Genomic DNA, 15,891 nt, shown 5'->3' on the forward strand with positions numbered 1-15,891 from the left:
ATAAAACCCTAGAAAGCCTCAACGGAAAAGCCAAGACAATGCATAAAAGAAAGATAAGAAGAACATGTTACAGTGACAAGCAAATACAAGACTTCGAAAAGATTCAAACTTTTAAACATACAAAATAAAAGCTTCACCAAAAATTGAAAACGAAGCTACAAGAGAGCCAGTACTTACCAGGAAAAGAACAGCAAGCTTCGAGGAAATTGAAGATGGAGACGAAATCTAGGACGCCCTCTCACAAGCAAAAAACGCGAACAAAGAGCAATGTCACAGAAGAGAAAACACGAAAACTACAAACTCCAAGAGAAAGCAGAAACGTAAACGAAAAAACAGAAAGCAAAGAGAGCAGAGAAAAGAAGTTACGAAAAGGCTAAAGGAGAAAAATCGTTTCTGGGTTTTCAAAATCAAAGTAAAGAACCAAAAGGAAACGGGGCAATTAATGCTCAAATTAAAGAGGGCATTAAACCCTCGCACGTTCCCAAAAAAGTGCCGATATAAAAGCGCGCGTCTTTTAGAAGAAACGTTCTACATTCAAAGCTGCTACAAAGGAGTCGACAAAATGCTTGAGTTCGACTTCACCAAAGAAAAACCGAGGTCAAGGACTCGATCTCAAAAAGAAGACCGAGCTCAAGCAGGGGCACTGTTCATATCTTGGGTCGAGTTGTCCGACCCGAGATGTTCTACAGACAAAGCGACCGACCTTTTCAGGTCAGGACAATCCGACCTCTTCTCAAAGAGCTCGGCCAAGTCACGAGAAAGCCCAAACAAAGGGCCCAAATAAAGAAACACGCCCCAGGTCCTAAGGTAGCCCAAGCTTACAAGGGAGGGGCGGTTCCTTTGAAGATAATATGACCTCACTTGAAGATAAGATAAAGATAAGATAAGATAACTAACTTATCTTATCCACAAGAGGCCACATCTCACCATTATAAATACACTGGAGCACCCAGGTATAACTCAGACTCTGATTCTACTCAATACCTGCTTAATACCCTTGCTAACTAAAGCATCGGAGTCCCTTGCAGGTACCCCCCACCCTCCGGGGACGAAGAATCAGCAGCACTTTCAGTCCCACAAGTCGGACACACCAGCTCTGGCCGCTATACACCAGCCGGACACGTCGGCTCCGACCAACACAGAAGATCTCGACTGAGATCGACCTACAGTTTCAGGTAACCCTCAGAACAAAACCCAATTATAATTTCTCTCTTGAGTAGTTTAACTCAAGGGTTCCTTTCAATCATCTCCCAATCAAGTCATGGGACTACTCACTCATCATAATTATAAATTTCACAGAATTAATGGTGAAAATAAAAGAAGACATGATAAATAATAATAAAAGGATTAATTGAAAATAAAAATAGTCTATATTAATAACTTGTAGAAATAATCCAATGTCAACTCTAGAGGGATTAAGAATATGGAAGGATAAATATAAAAAGTAAATAACAAAATAAGATGACTAGTACCGGAGGTAGACTCTTCTCAAAAGCTAAAGCCAAAATCTTCCAATCCTAATTACGAATGCTCAAGTGAGTGAAAAAGCTAGGGGAGGAGTAAATCCATATCTAAAACTAAAAATTATGCAGAATGAATTCTTGTCTCTATTTCTGCATGTTCCCTGGCTCTAGTCTGTGTTTTTGGGCTGAAAACTGGGTCGAAATCTGGCCCAGAAACTCTGCCAGCGACTTCTGAAATTCTGCAGATCGCGCACGTCATACGGCCGCGTCATTCACGCGGACGCGTCATTCGGCGTTTTGCTTTCCCACGCGGGCGCGTCGTCCATGCCTCCGCATCACTTATGCTTTTCCAATCCGCGCGGTCGCGTGAGCCATGCGGCCGCGTCACTTCTCGCTGGTCATCTCCTTAATTTCTTGTATTCCTTCCATTTTCGTAAACTTCCTTTCCAATCTCCAATTCATTCATGCCCTATAAACCTTGAAACACTTAACACACAGATCACGACATCGAATGGGATAAACGAGAATTAAAATATCTAATTAAAAGTCTCTAGGAAGTAAGTTTTCAATCGTGTAATAATTTTAGGAAGTAAATATAAATGCATGCTAATTATGTGAATAAGTGGGTAAAGATCATGATAAAACCACACAATTAAACACATTATAAACCATAAAATAGTGGTTTATCACACGCCAAAGTGACTTTTTGGAGCTGGTGTGCCACACCTTCGATACCAAGTGGCACGCCATAGTGGAGGTTCTTCGTGAGATGGTGAGTTAGCGTGCCACGCCTTCGACTTCAAGTGGCACGCCCATAGTAGTTGATGGGTCAGGCGTGCCACGCCTAACCTGGCGTGCTACGCCCCTTTTGTGTCCTCCATCTTGCTTTCTGGAATTTTGTACTAGCGTGCCACGCCCAGTCCCTGGCGTGCCACGCCACATGCATGCTTGGCTCTCCCTTCTGGAATTTAGTACTGGCGTGCCATGCTTAGCTCCTGGCGTGCCACGCCAGTGCATTTTTGTGGCGTTTGCCCCCAAGTGGCACGCCAATTTCACACGCCCAGCTTCTTGTTTGTCTTCTTCCCATTCTTGATGCCTTTTTCACTTGAAATTCAGCACAACTCATCTCAACGTAGTGTACCATAATATTCCCAAATAATGCATGAATTGTACTGATCAAATGAGATTTGTGCACTTTTATGGTCTTCTTTATGCAAAAAAGAAGGGTAGATGATGCAAGTCATCACAACACCAAACTTAAGCTTTGCTTGTCCCAAGCAAATCAATGTAAGTAACTTTTATATATTGAGGCCTTGGCTTCGAAAGATCGCAATACAACTAAGAGTAAAGCTAAGTGTCTAACACATGTATGAATGCTTTAATTGTCATGGAAAGCTCTTGGATCCTTGAGGGTTCCCTTAGGTATAGGCTTTAGGGGTCCTTTCTATTTATTGTCACGTTGAGGTAGTAAAGGTTGTTTTTCTTTCTTGACCACGACTCTAAGTGTTTTGTCTCAAGACAACCCTTTAATTAGGCTTTTGGTGCACGAAATTGCAATCACACTTTTGCAATCCGCACAACTAACCAGCAAGTGTATTGGGTCGTCCAAGTAATACCTTACGTGAGTAAGGGTCGATCCCACGGAGATTGTTGGCTTGAAGCAAGCTATGGTTATCTTGTGACTCTTAGTCAGGACATAATGTCAATAATGATTCTTAGTTTTAATTGTAAAAAGTAAAAGAGCATGAAATAAATACTTATTATGCAATAGTGGAGAATATGTTGGAGTTTTGGAGATGCTTTGTCCTCTGAATTCCTGCAACATAATGCTTTCTCACTTTCATACATGCAAGGCTCCTTCCATGGTAAGTTGTATGTAGGGCATCACTGTTGTCAATGGCTACTTCCCATCCTCTCAGTGAAAATGGTCTAAATGCTCTGTCACAGCACGGCTAATCATCTGTTGGTTCTCGATCATGTTGGAATAAGATCCATTGATCCTTTTGCGTCTGTCACTACGCCCAACACTCACGAGTTTGAAGCTCGTCACAGTCATCCAATCCCAGAATCCTACTCGGAATACCACAGAAAAGGTTTAGACTTTCCGGATTCTCAAGGATGCTGCCAATGGATTCTAGCTTATACCACGAAAATTCTGATTAAGGAATCTAAGAGATACTCATTCAATCTAATGTAGAACGGAGGTGGTTGTCAGGCACACGTTCATGCATTGAGGAAGGTGATGAGTGTCATGGATCATCACCTTCTTCATAGTGAAGCGCGAATGAACATCTTAGATAGGAACAAGCGTGTTTGAATGGAAAACAGAAATAATTGCATTAATTCATCGAGACGCTGCAGAGCTCCTCACCCCCAACAATGGAGTTTAGAGACTCATGCCATCAAAGAGTACAAAATTCAGATCTAAAAATTTCATGAGATGCAAAATAAACCTCTAAAAGTTGTTTAAATACTAGACTAGTAGCCTAGGTTTACAGAAAATAAATAAACTAAGATGAATAGTGCAGAAATCCACTTTTGGGACCCACTTGGTGTGTGCTGAGGTTGAGAATTAAGCTTCTCACGTGCCTGGGCTGTTTCTGGAGTCGAACGCCAGGTTGTAACCTGTTTCTGGCGTTGAACTCCAACTTGCAACCTGTTTCTGGCGCTGAACGCCAGACTGCAACATGGAACTAGCGTTGAACGCCAGTTTACGTCATCTATCTTCGCGCAAAGTATGAACTATTATATATTGCTGGAAAAAAATGCATTCCGAGTGCAGGGTGGTCAGAATCCAACAACATCAGCAGTCCTTTTTCAAGCTGAATCAGATTTTTGCTCAGCTCCTTTAATTTCAGCCAGAAAATGTTTGAAATCATAGAAAAACACACAAAATCATAGTAAAGTTTAGAAATATGTCTTTTTCCTAAAAACTAATAAAATTCTACTAAAAACTAACTAAAACATACTAAAATCTACATGAAATTACCCCAAAAAGCGTATAAAATATCCGCTCATCACAACACCAAACTTAAACTGTTGCTTGCCCCCAAGAAACTAGATAAATAAAATAGGATAAAAAGAAATTAAGAAGCAACGATATCTCAGACTAGTAGCTTTTTGCTTCTGAACAGTTTTGGCATCTCACTTTATCCTTTGAAATTCAGAATGATTGGCATCCATAGGAATTTAGAATTCAGATAGTATTATTGATTCTCTTAGTTTAGTATGTTGATTCTTGAACACAGTTACTTTATGAGTCTTGGCCGTGGCCCTAAGCACTTTGTTTTCCAGTATTACCACCGGATACATAAATGCCACAGACACATAACTGGGTGAACCTTTTCAGATTGTGACTTAGCTTTGCTAGAGTCCCCAATTAGAGGTGTCCAGAGTTCTTAAGCACACTCTTTTTCTTTGGATCACGACTTTAACCACTCAGTCTCAAGCTTTTCACTTGGACCTGCATGCCACAAGCACATGGTTAGGGACAGCTTGATTTAGCCGCTTAGGCCTGGATTTATTTCCTTGGGCCCTCCTATCCATTGATGCTCAAAGCCTTGGATCATTTTCACCCTTGCCTTTTGGTTTTAAGGGTTGTTTCTTTTTCTTTATCCAATGATTCCTCTTTTTTTTTCACTGCTTTTTCTTGCTTCCAGAATCAATTTCATGATTTTTAAGATCATCAATAATATTCCTCTTGTTCATTATTCTTTCAAGAGCCAAGACTTTTAACATTAATGAAATTCAATATAAAAAATATGCACTGTTCAGGCACTCATTCAGAAAACAAACTATTGCCACCACATCTAAATAATTAGAATTTTTCTTATTAAGACTCGAAAATAACTTGCCTTTTTATTCTAAAAATCTATTATTTTATTCATGTTTGATGATAATGCGAAAAATAAATTATAGCTTAATTGGAGATAAAATCAAAATAGATATACTAATTACAACTACTCCTATATAACTTCTAAGGTAAATTCCTATAAGAACAAATATCACAGAGTTAAAGCTAAGATTAGGACTCAACAACCTTTATTTTGGGAAGTGGATATTCCTCTAGTCTGTGGGGTGCTTGGTCCTTCAAGAGATAATTTTTGACGCTTAAGTTCTTTCAAGTCACGCCTTTGCTCTTCTTGTTCCCCAAGCAATTTGCAAAGCATGCTATTTTGATTATTCTATTCTTCTTTTATTTGGTCCATAGCTTCTTGCAACTTGGTAACAGATGCTTCAAGATGCTCCCAGTATTCAATTTGAGGGATTTCCGGGAGGAATTCCTGTGCTCTCCTCTTGAGGGGGTCATCCTGCACTTGTTGTTTTTCCATTGATGTTTTGGTGATTGGTCGCTCAACTGAGATATACTCAGTTATTCCCATCTTCACTCCAGCATCTTTACATAGCATAGATATTAAGCTTGGATAAGCCAATTTAGCATCTTTGGAGTTCTTGTTTGCAATTATGTAAAGTTTACACGAAATCAGCTGATGAACTTCCACTTCTCTTCCCAACATAATGCAGTGGATCATCACTGCTCTTTTAATGGTGACTTTAGAGCAGTTGCTAGTGGGCAGTATAGAACGCCCAATGAAGTCCAGCCAGCCTCTGGCGACTGGTTTGAGATCTTCTCTCTTGAGTTGATTTGGTATGCTCTTGGTGCTGGTGGTCCACCTGGTTCTAGGGAGGCATATGTCCTCTAGAATCTTGTCCAGGCCTTTATTTGTTCTCATCATTCTCCTATTAAAGGAGTCTGGGTCATCTTTCAGCTGAGGTAGCTTAAAAATCTTCCTGATTTTGTCAGGGTGGATGTGAACAATCTTTCCTCTGACCAAGGTCCAATAGTCATCGAGGGCAGTTCTAGATATTCTCTGCCTGTCTGTTTGCCACAGATTAGCGTAGAATTCCTGAACCATGTTTATTCCCACCTTTATTTCAGGATTAGCTAGGATTTCCCAGCTCCTGTTTCGAATTTGCTCTTGGATCTCCGGATATTGATCTTCTTTCAGATCGAATTTGACTTCTGGGATCACTGACCTTAGACCCATTATTTTGTAGTAATGCTCTGAATGTTCTTTGGTTAAGAACTTCCCTTGATTCCAAAGTAGTTTTGGAATACTCTCTTTCTTGCCTCTTGGAGTGGGTTGTTTTCCTTTAGGAGCCATGATCTTAGTGGGTATGGTTTAGTGATCATGGATAAACACACCAAACTTAGAGGTTTGCTTATCCTCAAGCAAAAGAAGGGAAAGGAGAGGGATAGAAGGAGAGCTAGTAGCGAATGGTGGATGAGAGGAGGGAGGCCGAATGTGGATTTAAAGGGAGGGGGTGGGTTTTCAAAAATTTTGAAGAAAGATAAGATAAAAGATATGATTTGTAAAAGATAAATATGATAGGAAAAAAATATAAATTAAAAATAAAAAGTTGTGAAAGATATTTGAAAAAGATAAATCTGAATTTTATTTTGAAAAAGATTTGAGATGAATTTGAAAGGATAATTGAGTTTTGAAAACAAATTTGAAAAGAAGTTGGATGGGGTTTGAAAAAGGATTTGTGTTTATGAATTAAGATACATTTGATATTTTTGAAAAAGGGATTTTAGAAATTAGGATTAAAATTTTTGGAATTGAAGGATGAGAGTTTGTAACATGTTTATGCAAGAAATCATGAATTGAAATATGAAAATTGAAAAAAATGTGAAGTAAAAACGAATTTACCTCCTCCCCACAATCCTTGCGTTAAACGCCCAAACGCTGCATGTTTTGGGCGTTTAACGCCCATTTGTAGCTTCTCCTGGGCGTTCAATGCCCAGCTGTTGCTTCTAGCTGGCGTTGAACGCCAGGAACTCCTTTGTCACTGGGCGTTTTTCTGAACGCCTAGGAAGCTGTAAATCTGGCGTTAAACTCCCAGAAGGTGCTTCTTTCTGGCGTTCAACGCCTAGAAGATGCTTCTTTCTGGTGTTTAATGTCCAAACGGCTATCCTTACTGGCGTTAAATGCCCAGTAGATGCTTCTTTTGGGCGTTCAACGCCCAAAATAGCTCTTACTGGCTTTTTCGCACCAGTGAGTTTCCTTTTTGCTCTTTTATCCTGTGAATCCTTCTGTAACTTTGTGAACTCAAGCAATTGCTATTTTACCTTGAAGATAATTGACATAAATCTGTAAAAATCAATTAATTAACAAATAAGCTTTGTAAATGGCTGGGTTGCCTCCCAGCAAGCGCTTCTTTATTGTCTTTAGCTGGACTATTACTGAGCTTTAATCAAGTCTCAATTTTGAGCATTCTTGCTCAAAATTGCTTTCAAGATAATGTTTAACTCTCTATCCATTAACAATGAACTTTTTGTTAGAATCATTATTCTGAAGCTCCACGTATCCATATGGTGATACACTTGTAATCACATATAGACCTCTCCACCGGGATTTCAATTTTTCGGGGAATAATCTGAGCCTAGAATTAAAAAGCAGAACTTTCTGCCCTGGCACAAAGACTCTGGATGATAGTTTCTTATCATGCCATCTTTTTGCTTTCTCTTTGTAAATTTTTGCATTCTCGAAAGCATTGAGTCTGAACTCCTCTAGCTCATTTAACTGGAGCAATCATTTTTCTCCAGCTAACTTGGCATCAAGGTTTAGGAATCTGGTTGCCCAGTAGGCCTTATGTTCTAGTTCCACTGGCAAGTGACAGGATTTTCCATACACAACCTGGTATGGAGAGGCCCCTATAGGAGTCTTGAATGCTGTTCAGTATGCCCACAGAGCATCATCCAAGCTTCTTACCCAATCCCTTCTATGGTTAATCACAGTCCGTTCCAGGATTCTTTTAAGTTCTCTATTAGAGACTTCAGCTTGCCCATTTGTCTGTGGATGATATAGAGTGGCCACCCTGTGGCTAACTCCATATCAAACCAAAGCAGAGTAAAGTTGTTTATTGCAGAAATGAGTGCCCCCATCACTGATTAGTACTTTAGGGATACCAAATCTACTGAAGATGTGTTTCTGGAGGAATTTCAGCACTGTCTTAGTATCATTAGTGGGTGTTGCAATAGCTTCCACCCATTTGGATACATAATCCACTACCACCAGAATATAAGTATTTGAGTATGATGGTGGGAAAGGCCCCATGAAGTCAATGCCCCATACATCAAACAACTCAATCTCCAAGATTCCTTGTTGAGGCATGGCATAACTGTGAGGCAGATTGCCAGATCTTTGGCAACTGTCACAATTAAGTACAAACACTCGGGAGTCTTTATAGAGAGTAGGCCAGTAGAAGCCACATTGGAGGATGGGGCACAAAATTGTGATCATCAACAATGGCGCCAAAAACTTGGTAGCGCTCTCAAACGTGAATCACACTTAGTCATAACTCCGCACAACTAACCAGCAAGTGCATTGGGTCGTCCAAGTAATACCTTACGTGAGTAAGGGTCAAATTATAATTGATTATGGATTTTCGAATAATAATAAATAATAAACAGAAAATAAAGATATAGTTACTCATGTAGTTCAATGGTGGGAATTTCAGATAAGTGCGTGGAGGTGCTTGTCCCTGTTGGATCTCTGCTTTCCTACTGTCTTCTTTCAATCCTTCTGATTCCATTCCATGGCAAGCTGTATGTAGGGCATCACTGTTGTCAATGGCTACATCTCATCCTCTCAGTGAAAATGGTCCAAATGCTCTGTCACAGCACGGCTAATCATCTGTCGGTTCTCGATCATGTTAGAATAGAATCCCTTGATTCTTTTGCGTTTGTCATCACGCCCAACAATCGCGAGTTTGAAGCTCGTCACAATCATTCAATCACTCTATCCTACTCGGAATACCATAGACAAAGTTCAGACTTTTTGGATTCTCATGAATGCCGCCATCAATTCTAGTTTATACCACGAAGATTCTGATTAAGGAATCCAAGAGATATGCACCTGGTCTAAGGTAGAATGGAAGTGGTTATCAGTCATGCGTTCATAGGTGAGAATGATGATGAGTGTCCGGGATCATGACATTCATCATGTTGAAGTGCAACGAATATCTTAGAATAAGAAATAGCGGAATTGAATAGAAAATAGCAGTAATTGCATTGAAACTTGAGGTACAGCAGAGCTCCACACCCTTAATTAATGGTATGTAGAAACTCCACCGTTAAAAATACATAAGTGATGAAGGTCCAGGCATGGCGGAATGGCCAACCCCCAAACGTGATCAATAGTCTCCTAAGATGAATAATAGAATAAAACTGAGACCAAAGATGTCTAATACAATAGTAAAACGTCCTATTTATACTAGACTAGCTACTAAGGTTTACAGAAGTAAGTAATTAAGGCATAAATCCACTTCCGGGGCCCACTTGGTGTATGTTTGGGCTGAGCTTGATCTTTACACGAGCTGAGGCTTATCTTGGAGTTGAACACCAAATTGTAACGTGTTTTTGGCGTTCAACTCTGGTTCGTGACGTGTTTCTGGCGTTTGACTCTAGAATGTAGCATGGAACTGGCATTGAGCACCAGTTTACGTCATCTAATCACGAATAAAGTATGAACTATTATATATTTCTTGAAAGCTCTAGATGTCTACTTTCCAACACCATTGAGAGCGCGCCATTTGGAGTTTTGTAGCTCCAGAAAATCCATTTCGAGTGCAGGGAGGTCAGAATCCAACAGCATGAGTAGTCCTTTGTCAGCCTTTTATCAGAGTTTTGCTCAGGTCCCTCAATTTCAGCCAGAAATTACCTGAAATCACAAAAAAACACACAAACTCATAGTAAAGTCTAGAAATGTGAATTTAGCATAAAAACTAATGAAAACATCCCTAAAAGTAACTAGATCCTACTAAAAACTACCTAAATATAATGCCAAAAAGCGTATAAATTATCCGCTCATCACAACACCAAACTTAAATTGTTGCTTGTCCCCAAGCAACTGAAAATAAATTAGGATAAAAAGAAGAGAATATACTATAAATCCCAAAATATCAATGAATATTAGTTCTAATTAGATGAGTGGGACTTGTAGCTTTTTGCTTCTGAACAGTTTTGGCATCTCACTTTTTCCTTTGATGTTTAGAATGATTGGCATCTATAAGAACATAGAATTTTAGATAATGTTATTGATTCTCCTAGTTATGTATTTTTATTCTTGAACACAGCTACTTTTATGAGTCTTGGTCATGGCCCTAAGCACTTTGTTTTCCAATATTACCACCTGATACATAAATGCCACAGACACATAACTGGTTGAACCTTTTCAGATTTTGACTCCGCTTTGCTAAAGTCCCCAGTTAGAGGTGTCCAGAGCTCTTAAGCACACTCTTTTTGCTTTGGATCACGACTTTAACCACTCAGTCTCAAGCTTTTCACTTGGACTTGCATGCCACAAGCACATGGTTAGGGACTGGTTAATTTAGCCGCTTAGGCCTGGATTTTATTTCCTTGGGCCCTCCTATCCATTGATGCTCAAAGCCTTGGATCCTTTTTTACCATTGCCTTTTGGTTTTAAGGGCTATTGGCTTTTTCTGCTTGCTTTTTCTTTTTTTCTTTCTTTTTTTTTCGTCAATTTTGTTTTTCGCAAGCTTTTGCTTTTTCTTGCTTCAAGAATCAATTTCATGATTTTTCAGATTATCAATAGCATTTCTCTTTGTTCATCATTCTTTCAAGAGCAAACAATTTTAACATTCATAAACAACAAGATCAAAATTATGCACTGTTCAAGCATTCATTCAGAAGACAAAAAGTATTGTCACCATATCAATGTAATTAAACTAAATTCAAGGATAATTTCAAAATTCATGTACTTCTTGTTCTTTTGAATTAGAAATATTTTTCATTTAAGAGAGGTGAAGGATTTATGGAATTTTTCATAGCCTTAAGACATAGTTACTCAATACTAATGATCATGAGGTAGAGACACAAAACATAAACAAACATATAGCATAAAAATCGAAAAACAGAGAGATAAGAACAAGGAAGTTAAGGAATGAGTCCACCTTAGTGAGGGTGGCACCTTTTGAAGGACCAATGGTGCTTTTTGAGCTCCTTTATGTCTCTTCCTTGCTTCTGTTGCATGATCCCTAGTGATTTTGGTGCTCCTATCCTTAGTTGCTCCTAATAATTATGTGGAGGAACATGTATCCCCTGAGGTATCTCAGGGATCTCTTGATTTGCATTCAAATGCTCTACTACTGAGCTATGGACCCTTGAGATGAAAACTTTTGTCTTTCCTTTTCTCTTTTTAGAGGTTTCTTTGGCCTTAGGTGACATCAATGGTTATGGAAAACCAAAAAAGCTATGCTTTTACCACACCAAACATAGAATGTTGCTCGCCCTCGAGCAAAGAAGAAAGAAAGGAAGAAGAAGAAAATATGGAGGAGAGGGAGAGAGGTTTGTGTTTCGGCCATTTAAGGTGGGTTTGGGTGGGAAGGATGGATGGATGTGAGTGGTGAAGAGGTGATGAGGAAGAGAGATTGAGGTGATTGGTGAAGAAGAGAGAAGGTGAGTTGAGGTAGGTGGGAGACAAACCACTATTTTATGGTTTACAATGTGTTTAATTTTGTGGTTATCATGGTCTTTACCCACTTATTCATATAATTAGCATGCATTTATATTTCCTTCCTAATATTATTACATGATTGGAAACATGCTTCTTTGGTCTTAATTTAGCTATTTCTTAATCCTCTCTTATTACCATTCGATGCCTTGATCTGTGTGTTAAGTGTTTCAGGCTTCATAGGGCAGGAATGGCTTAGAGAATAAAGAGGAAGCATGCAAAAATGGAAGGAACACAAGGAATTGAGGAGATGACCAGCGAGAAGTCACGCGGTCGCATGGCTCACGCGACCGCACGAAATGGAAGAAATCAGAGTGACGCGTTCGCCTGCCTGACACGACCGCGCGGATTGGAAGCTGCACGAACGACGCGAAAGCATGGATGACGCGCACGCGTGGTACGAGAAATGCTAAGTGACTCAAACGCGTGGACGATGCGGACACGTGACGTGCACGATCTGCAGAATTACAAAAGTCGCTGGCAGAGATTCTGGGCCGCATTTCAACCCAGTTTTTGGCCTAGAAACACAGATTAAAGTCAGGGAACTTGCAGAGACTCAACAGGCTTTTCATAATTCACTTTTCATAGTTTTAGATGTAGTTTTTAGGGAGAGAGGTTCTCTCCTCTCTCTTTTGGATTAAGATTAAGATTTAGGATTTTATTTGCTTTAAGGATTATCTTTTTATCAGGTTCAATATTCCTTTTTCATTACTTGCTTTCTCAATTTAATTTGTGAATTCATCTATGTTACAGATTACTCTTTCGAATTAATGTTATTTGAGGTATTTCAGTTTATTGTTGCTTTCTTTTATTTATGTTACTGTTGCTTCCCATCTGAAGGCATTTTTATTCCAGTAGATTTACTTTTCCCCCTTTTTGTCTTGGTTAAGAAATCAGTAACTCAGGAGTTATCAAACTCAAACATGCTTGATAATTGTTATCTTTGCTAATTGAATTGTTCTTCAATAATCCCAATCTTTTCTCCGGAAATAAATAGGATCCAAAGATCAGACTAATTAATCCCTTGACCTTCCCTTGCCTTAGTAAGGGTTAACAAAGTGGAATCAAGATTCAATTTTCATCATCATTGATAAGGATAACTAAGACTGGACTTCCAATTTCTCATACCTTGCCAAAAGTCTATTTTACAGTTATTTATTTATTTTAATTGCCATTTAATTTACTCGTCATTAAATTACTTGTTCCTCATTCTTGAACCCCCAAATTTACAATCTCCATAACCAATAATAAGAACATACCTCCCTGCAATTCCTTGAGAAGACGACCCGAGGTTTAAATACTTCGGTTATCAATTTATTTAGGGGTTTGTTACTTGTGACAACCAAAATGTTTGTAAGAAAGGTTGATTGCTTGGTTTAGTAACTATACTTACAACGAGAGTTTACTGTAACTTCTAAACCATCAATCTTCAGTTCTTCAAAATGGCGCCGTTGCCGGGGAATTGCAAACGTGTGCTTTATTATTGGTTATTGTAAATATTTTTCAAAAAAAAAATTCAGATTTTTATTTTAAAATTTTTTTATCTTATCTTATCTTAGTTTTAAATTTCAAAAATCTTATCATATTATTTTTTCAAAAATCATATCTATTTCAAAAATCTTATCTTATCTTTTTTTTTTCAAAAATGATATCTTTTTCAAAATATTTTCTTTTTTATTAATTTTTATTTTTATTTTATCTCACTACTATGAACTCTCACCCCTTTGGCTATGAGTCTGGTTACAATTATGTTGCAGGAAGAGGAAATTACAATGAGAACAGGCATCAAGGTTGGAACAATCAAAGATGGGAGGAGCCACAAGGATTTGATCAACCCTCATGGCAACAACCACCTCCAATGGACTATCAACAACCATTCTGTGTTGTAAATCAAGGCAATGGCTATGGTGAGCACTCTTTTGACTATCAACAACCACCACCATACACCTATGAACCCCTTCCTCAATATAGCTTTGGACCACCATACTCACAAGTCCCTTTTCACCATTCACTTCCATATGACCCTAACCCTCAACCACCATACCAACCATCTTATGAGCCATATGAACCATATATAGAACCACCCCGATTCCAACCCAATTACTCCCAAGAACCACCACCTCAATATTTGCCATCTCCATATCCATCAATCCAAGAGTCTTATTGTCCTACTTATGATACCCAAGCGGAACAAGAATCAAGGGATCGTTTCAAGGAAACAGTGGAAAAATTTCACGCAACCCTTCACCAATTAAATCAAGCGATAAGTCAATTAGCTTCCCGACGTTTGGACACTCAAGGAACCCCCATGGCTTCATGTGGACAATCTAATGAAGAACGCAGCACGAAGGAGATACTAGAAACTTTAGTGGACAGTACGGAACATGACTTTGTACTGGAACTAGTGGAGGAAGCTATAATTATCAAAGAAGAAGAATTGGTTAAAGACTTAGGAGATGCTGAACCTCTATGGGAAAGTCAAGAAATAGAGCCTCCTTCTAAGACAGTTGCATTTGATGTTGAGGAGGGTGTACAACCTCCAAGGCATGTCACAATTAAGGACTTGGAAGAGGTCGATCAAGAGATGGAGACTAAAGAAGCAGAAGCACAACCTCCTATGCCCTTGGTAAGCAATGAAAAAGAGAAGATTGAATTGAAAGAAAGCTACCAAGAGGAAGAGATCGAAATTGAAGAAGCTTACAAGGAGGTGGAAGTTGTCAAAGAGCACAAGGGAGTGGAGCTTGAAATTACCTTACTAAAGTTATTGGAAACCTCTCCCCCTAAGTTACCATCATCCTTCACAACATTCAAGTGGGTAAAATTCATATCCCTTAGCTTTCTAATTCCACTTGAATATGGGCTACTGGAGACGGATGGTCAACTTAGAGCTCTTTGTGGCATAAAGAGTAAGAGGAAGATGGACAGTAGTAAGAATTGTCCTTCAAGGTTCATTATGGTTGGAAGCTTTAAGTTTAAACGCAAGGGTTTGTATAAAGCTCAACTGAATGGGTCTAGGAAGCTGTTTGGATGTCTCAGTGAGAATTCCGACTGTTCACCACCTAAGTGGAAAGGTCTGGGACCCCGGAATTCAATCTAGAAATCAGCATTCTTGGGACCTTGTCACTTGCTTCAACTTGCCTGAAGACTTTCTGCGCCTAGTTTGGGATCCCAGAGGATATTGGACGTACAAACATTGGTGGGGATTCCTAGATCAATACAAGCACAAGCCGCAATAACATGAAACTCATCCAATGTCCAACTTAAGGACTTTAACCAAAAGTGCTAGGTGGGAGACAACCCACCATGGTATGGTCGTTTATTTTTTAGCTTTATTTCATGTTATTTATTTTTATTTCCTTTTTAATTGGACCTGAATATTATTCATTCGCATTGCATACTGCATAATTGCATACCTGCTTGAAAAAAAAGGGAAAACACGCACGCGACGCCGCAGCGTCGCTGACGCGTCCGCGTCACTAGTACGTTGGGTAGAAAAGAATTGAACAGAGAGTCACGTGAGAGCGTAGCTGCAGGCGCGCCTTTCGCATAATTTGACCCCACGCAACCGCGTCGCTCACGCGACCGCCTCATGTGGGAACTTTGGCCTCCCACGCGACCGCGTCACCCACGCGGCCGCGTGCCATGAAAATCGACGTGAAAAGGGTGCATAGCCGAACGTTATGCTAGAGTGGTGCTGGACTGGTGCTGAAAGCACAACCTTACCACGCGGACGCATGGCTCACGCGTCCGTGTCATATCCCCATATTAGCCACTCACACGATCGCGTCGACCACGCGATCGCGTCACCCAAAATTTGGCAAAATAAGATTTTGAACAGAGAGTTGTGCAAGCGCGAGGCTGCCCTCGCACCAGTAGCATAAAACGTGTCA

This window comes from Arachis hypogaea, chromosome 3 (assembly GCF_003086295.3).
Source record: "Arachis hypogaea cultivar Tifrunner chromosome 3, arahy.Tifrunner.gnm2.J5K5, whole genome shotgun sequence".
Classification (NCBI taxonomy): domain Eukaryota; kingdom Viridiplantae; phylum Streptophyta; class Magnoliopsida; order Fabales; family Fabaceae; genus Arachis; species Arachis hypogaea.